Source organism: Solanum tuberosum, unplaced genomic scaffold (assembly GCF_000226075.1).
Source record: "Solanum tuberosum cultivar DM 1-3 516 R44 unplaced genomic scaffold, SolTub_3.0 scf00983, whole genome shotgun sequence".
Classification (NCBI taxonomy): domain Eukaryota; kingdom Viridiplantae; phylum Streptophyta; class Magnoliopsida; order Solanales; family Solanaceae; genus Solanum; species Solanum tuberosum.
This window is the reverse complement of record NW_006239902.1, coordinates 15,331-22,077: the sequence shown is the minus strand read 5'-3', so window position 1 is coordinate 22,077 and position 6,747 is coordinate 15,331. Positions and strand designations below refer to the sequence as shown.

The 6,747-nt window shown below is 35.2% G+C and overlaps 1 pseudogene; it reads left to right on the top strand.

Annotated features, from left to right (window-relative positions):
- LOC107059231 (germacrene C synthase-like) overlaps window positions 1-6,747 on the top strand; it is a 33,610-nt pseudogene that overhangs the window by 15,622 nt on the left and 11,241 nt on the right.

Genomic DNA, 6,747 nt, shown 5'->3' with positions numbered 1-6,747 from the left:
ATAAACATGAGCTTGGTGAGTGGGGGAAAGGATCAACCCACACTAAAGAACTCACATACCTTCATAGGGATCACCCCCGCCGAAATTCCACGACGGAAACTTGTTGATCTCCTCTTTCTCCTCTTCTTCTCCTCTTCTTCTCTTCTTCTTCTCTTCTTCACTCTCAAGAACCCTAACTTTCTCTCTTTTAAAATGGAATAAAATGATCCAAAATCAGCCTAACACACAATATAACCTCAAAAGAAATGATTTGTGAAAAGACCAAAATGCCCTTAAATTTCCGGACGGACTCCCTGCCAACTGCCCCAACTTTCAAAGGGCATAACTCGCTCATACGAACTCGGAATCAAGCAAACTCGGTGGCATTGGGAAGATCGTTCCACAAGCTTCACAACCATAACTGGAACTACTCCTAACTCATCCTAAGCTAGGAGTTACGACTGCTCAAAGTTGGCCAAAAACTCACTGATTTCCACACTTAGCCAAATTTCCAGATTTTTGAACTTAGCCAAATTTCCAGATTCTGGACTGCCAAATTTCCAGATTTTAAATTTTTCCAAAAATGACTATTTTCGAATTCAAGCTTCTTCATATTCATTTTAAATTGTTGGATGTTACATTGACCTTCCTTAACTGGCAGCCTAACTTCAAAAGGCCATATCTCACTCGTCCGACCTAGAAACTTAGCAAACTCGGCGGCGTTGGAAATATAATTCAAAGGTATTTCCTACGGTATCTGGTAGCACACCTAACTCATCCTGAGCTAGGAGTTATGGTCGTTTGAAGTCGACCCAAAACTCATATTTAACCATAACTTGCAAAATTTCAGATATTTGTTATTTCCAATTTAGTTCTTTTTTCGAACTCAAGGTGCTACATCTAGTGAACTTAACACTTAAGAAATTTTAATTCCTCGGTAAAATCCTACTCACAACGAAGGATGGTTCAAGTCTTACTTCGAAAAAATTTCTGGGGTGTTACAGTAATTGTCTAGCTTAAATTACTTGTTATTCTTTTTAGATGAAAAAGTTGGTGAGAGCCTATTTTAAGGAAGCCCAATGGTTGAACGATGATAACCATATTCCAAAATATGAGGAATACATGGAGATTTCACTCGTAACCGCTGCCTATATGATGGGAGCAGCAAATTGCTTGGTCGGTATGGAGGAATTTATATCCAAATAGACTTTTGAATGGTTAATGAATGAGCCTTTGATAGTTCGAGCATCCTCATTGATTGGCATAGCAATGGATGATATTGTTGGGCATGAAGTAAGTACAAATGTACAATAGTAATACTTCTCTATTTACTTGCTTGTAAAAATAAGTGTACAAGAAATGCCTGTGATCTGAGCATTAATTAAGATTCAAAATTTCATTAAATGTAAATAAATGTAGCCTAATAGTGTCTCGACTAATAAAAAACAATTGTACTTTTTATGTTTCACTTTGTGTGAGGGTCAAACTAACTACTTTTCGGTGTGAATTTTACTAGAGAATCTTTAATTTTTTTAGATAAAATTTATATGTTTTAAAATTATATATAAATAAGTCACAACAATCTATAGTTCAGAATAATTACAAAAGTTTCTAAAAATAATACGGTTAAATACACCCATTTAACTCTCTTAGTTGGTTTTTCTAAGTGACTTAAATGATTTTCTGTCCCTCCATTACAATGATGACAGTAAAATGACACTTTACTAATAATAAAGAGGTAGAATAGTACACATAGAACTGCTAATAATAACAATAATAAAAAGAGAAAGAAAGAAAGAAAAATGAAATAGTCCTAGTAGCATGAAGGAACACATATATTGTATGTATTGGATTTTCTCCAAATTCTTAAAAAGTTAGTTAAGAAGCCTACAATATAATACCAAAAAATGTTTTAAATGTGTAATTATACACGCGGTTGGTATTGAAATCAATTAATTTCATGTAGGTTGAACAAGAAAGAGGACATGTAGCTTCAATTATTGAATGTTACATAAAAGAATATGGAGCTTCAAAGCAAGAGACTTACATTAAATTCCAGAAAGAGGTCACCAATGCATGGAAGGACATAAACAAAGAATTCTTCTGTCCAACTGAAGTACCAATGTTTGTCCTTGAACGAGTTCTAAATTTGGCTCGTGTGGTTCTAACAAACCCAATAGCAAAACCAACACAATTCAAATTCAAACAACCAATAAATCTATTCACGAACTCGTAATTGAAATTACAAAGGTATTTAAGAACTAAAAGGGAATTTAAGAACATACTAAGAACAAAGGGATGAGAAGTAGAACTCAAAGAAAGTGGATGAGAGGACTAGACATTTTTCTCAACAATTTTCATAAGTCCAATTTGCTCTCCCAAGTTGTATTTATCAACCCGGATCCCAAACATAGTCTCTTAATTCAATGTTGGGCTGTTTTTCCCATGTTGGTCCTGGCCCATTCATAACAATACTCCCATTCTAAATACGAACCTTGTCCTCAAGGTTCAAGTAAATCAATGAAAACGATGAAAGACTGTCACTCTTGTAAAGTGAAACATGCTTCTCTATCTCAATTCCATAAGGGAGTGGTGTGATAACACTTCTGTAACTAAGATGCAACCCATGCGATACTCCCTTTTGCATTCCAAGCCAGAGCAATGGTTGATGATCATAAATAATGGTTGATCCAAACCCTTAACAGAACTCATTACAACAATTGATTTGTGTAAATTCAAGGCCATGTAATAGATGGTTAAAGTAGTTGAAAATATAGGAACATGAGTTGTGAGTGAAAGTGTGAGTATCACTACTAAAGAAATATTTGGAAATTGGTGCAAGGCCAAAATCAACATTCCAAAGCAGGAGCATGCCGAGACTTGCTGAAATAGTAAACTTGAGCACACATGTCTCTATAGTATACAAATTGAAGTGTTGCGCCTTACCTTCATCAGGACATGTAGAACATCCCTGTAATTGTATCACCTCCACTTTCACTAGATAACTTGATAGATCCATGGTCTCAAAACTTTTCTCAGGATCCCATACATAAAGATTCGATGTTACATGAATGGGTACCATAAAGAAATTGGCACCAGAATTAAAGACGAGATACGACAAGGTTGACTTTGATATATGAACTATACAAAATTTAGCAAACAAGAGCACATCATCTTTATTGACCAGAATATTGGGAAACTGCTCTGAATATCGTGTAGCCAATGCCTCAAGCAACCCTTGTAGTTTCTCCTCCCTACCAAACACTCTTGATTTATACGACAAGAAACCAGGAAGATTTTGCTCTAGTATGTTATCAACCCAAATGCAAGAATTCCACAAGGTTGACATAATTAACTTATCATGATCCAAGTCATTCGAAGAAACACAAAATACAGAGTTTCTTGTAACTCTAAGGAACATAGTAAGTAAACGAGAGCCAGGATCAAATTTTAATGCTAACCCGCATTGGTCAGGTTTAAACAAGTGTAAGGTTAAGATAAGTGAAGCACGACCGAGTCTACTAAAGTGATCAGTTATACCTCTGTTTATAAGTTTGACATAAGTGCAAGTTAATAGCATTCCAGACATCTCCTCCGAGCATCGGGCTATCCCAAGTCCAAGTTGCATATTAAACATGAGAAGGTCATTGTACTCTCCCTTAACTACAGAAACTGTTTGAAACATTTCATCAAACATATGGGATGTCGGATTTTCTGAATCATTTATCACTGGAAGTTCGACTTTCATGTCAATTTTCTTATTGGGCGTTTCAACGAACATCTTGCAGGCATAATTGATTGGGTCATCCTTCAAGTCATTTTTGGAGTCTATCATGGGACCCAAAGTCTCAATACAACCAAATGAATTCACCCGGGAAGGAAAATGAATAGAGGTTGAAGAACTACCCCATAAATTTAACCGCTTCAGAAGTACCATTGAATTGTCCACATGAGGTTTTAACATGGTATGAGTGACCTCTGAATTCTTTGTAGGGTTGGAGTTGTCCTTGTCCACAGCAGAAACAATTTCATGTTCATCGACCTCCTCTATATCACACTTATCGGCCAAAGATACAGTCAAATCTAGACGTGCTTGGGCGTCATAAAACTTTTGGGAGCAAGCCGATAGAGTATTCTGAATGTTATCCAAGTGATGGTGCATACGAGATAAATTCGCATCCATTTGTAGCAATATATCAGTTACGGGCGGTAATCCAAATTCCATAGCAGTTTGTCTGCGGTAATGATAAAACAATTTATCAGTGAAATGCTTCCAGTCATAGAATTGCTTATTGCGATACAACCAATTAAACTAAGTGAGGGCTTCTCCATCAAAGTAAAGGTAAGGAAGAGATAACCACATATCCTTTGATAAGCCATAAAAATTGAAATAACACTCTGCCTGATAAACCCATATTGTTGGGTCGGAAACACCGTTGAAGCACTCCAACACGATAGTAGTTGGGGTTTGGCAAGAAAAGTTGAACTATCCGTCAGCCATGGAGTACAAGCAATGAAAGCACCAATGTAACAAACCCAATTACAAGACCACTCAATTCAAATTCAAACAACCAACAAGTCTCTTTCAGTAACTCGTAATTGAAATTACAAAGCAATTTAAGAACTAAATGGAAATTGAACAACACAAGTAGAAGAAAGGGATGAGAAGAAGAACTCATAGAAAGGGGATGAGAGGATGAGACATTTTTCTCAACAAGTTGCACAAGTCCAATTTGCACTCCCAAGTCGTATTTATCAACCCGGATCCCAAACATAGTCTTTTAATTCGTTGTTGGGCTGTTTTACCCATATTGGTCCTGGCCCGTTCATAACAATAAATCTCTCAACCAAATCAAATTCAAAATTTGAACAATTGGAATTAACCTTCGTTATGGAACCAACGACGTTTCAACTTCCAATCGGAGACTAGATCTCCAGCGAACAACAATAACACCATCTTCGGCAAATCAACTCCACCAAATCCCAACACTTAATGGACCTTGGTAAAAAACGTATGTAGAAGAAGATGATGAATCTGGGTCAATGATCGAACCAAGATCACCATGAAGAAATTAAGGTATTTTGTATATGTTTTGTGATTTGTCTTTTTATCAATACATTTCACATTATGTTGAATACAATTGTATGAATTTAGCGTATTAATGTTTATTGAAGCTTTTTAATACTATTCAAACCTTATTTGTATATTTTCAACAATTATATACAATTACTTTTTTTGTATTTTTATATTACCAGCAAGTATATTGTAACACCCTAAAAAACTTCTAAGTTAAGACTCGAACCATTCTACATTTGTGAATAAGATCGTACCGGATGAATTTTAAATTGCACATATGTGTACAGGTCAATTCTTTAGTGTGGGAATGAATTTTGCTATTAATTAAGGTCACTAGAATCCCCTAGCACAAAGTTGAGTTGAAAGCTTCCATACCGATTAAGTTTTTATGTAAGATTCAACTTGGGTCAACTTCAAACGATCAAATCTCTTAGAATATAAAGATTTATGCGGCCCATAACCTATCAAATTAAAGGTATTTGAATATCCTTTCCAACACCACAGATTTCGCAACAATCTGAGTTTTGAGTAAAAAGTTATGACCATTTTAGTAACATGATAAAGTGTAGTGACGAATTAGCCGATGGAAAAATATTAAAAAGGGTCATTATTGTCTTTTTACCTAGATATGGCAATAGGGCGGGGCAGATACGGAGCGGGCTGGGTTAAAGGCTATGTGGGGCGGGAGGATTTAAGGTTGTGTGGGGTGGGTCGGATACGGGGTGGGTTGAAGTAGATTTTTTTAAAATTAATATGGGGCGGGTTGGGTTGCGGGTATATGTGATTTTATGTGGGTTCAAAATTAATTTTAACTTTTTACATGTTATAAGAGTGATAGAGGATTATTTATTAAGATAATTTCATTAAATCTACTAAAATATTTAAGATAATAAATGAAAATGGTTCAATAAAAAATAATACAATTTCTTACATGTTTCTCAATTGACCTCTAAAAAATAAAATTTTAAGTCACTATCCTATTAAATTAATACAACTTATTGAAAAAATAAATTTATTTTTATGAATTTTATTTTTAGTATCAACAATAACTAGAAAAAGAAAATATTAAAAAAATTATGTGGGGCGGGGTGCGCGGATTGAAAATGAAAAGAGTTGTTATGCGGGGCGGGGCGGATTAAAATTTTTGGGGCTTAAGCTCAACCCGTACCGCCCCCGCCCTACACCGCCCCATTGCCATCCCTATTTTTACTTCTAAGAAAACTCTAAACGAATTTCTTGACTAATTAAAGGCTCAAAATAATCAGATTTGCATCTCTTAATCCCCCATTCTCTTATCTCTCAAATCCTAAGGCAAAACCCTAAGAAAAAATCAAAGCATAGAAATTCCATTCAAGATTCTTTCAATCTTTTTCAAAATTCTTTTTCAGGTAAGTCATTCTTCAAAATTTTCATTCTTTCCAACACAAATTTTTTCCATACAATTATGAATAATTAATGAGAATCCTAATTCTTGGCCATAGAGATTTCAAGAAACTAATTCAAGAATCTCAAGAAATGTTTTCTTGATTGTTCTCCTTCAAGCTACGGTTTCAAGGCTTCTATTTAAGTTCTTTTTCAAGATTGTTCAAGAACCTTGTTCTTTCAGGTATGTAAGGCTATCATAGTGTTGGACTAGTTCGTCCCCACGCCTTCCACCTACTTTCAAATTAGTAAAAGAGTAATCTAGGATT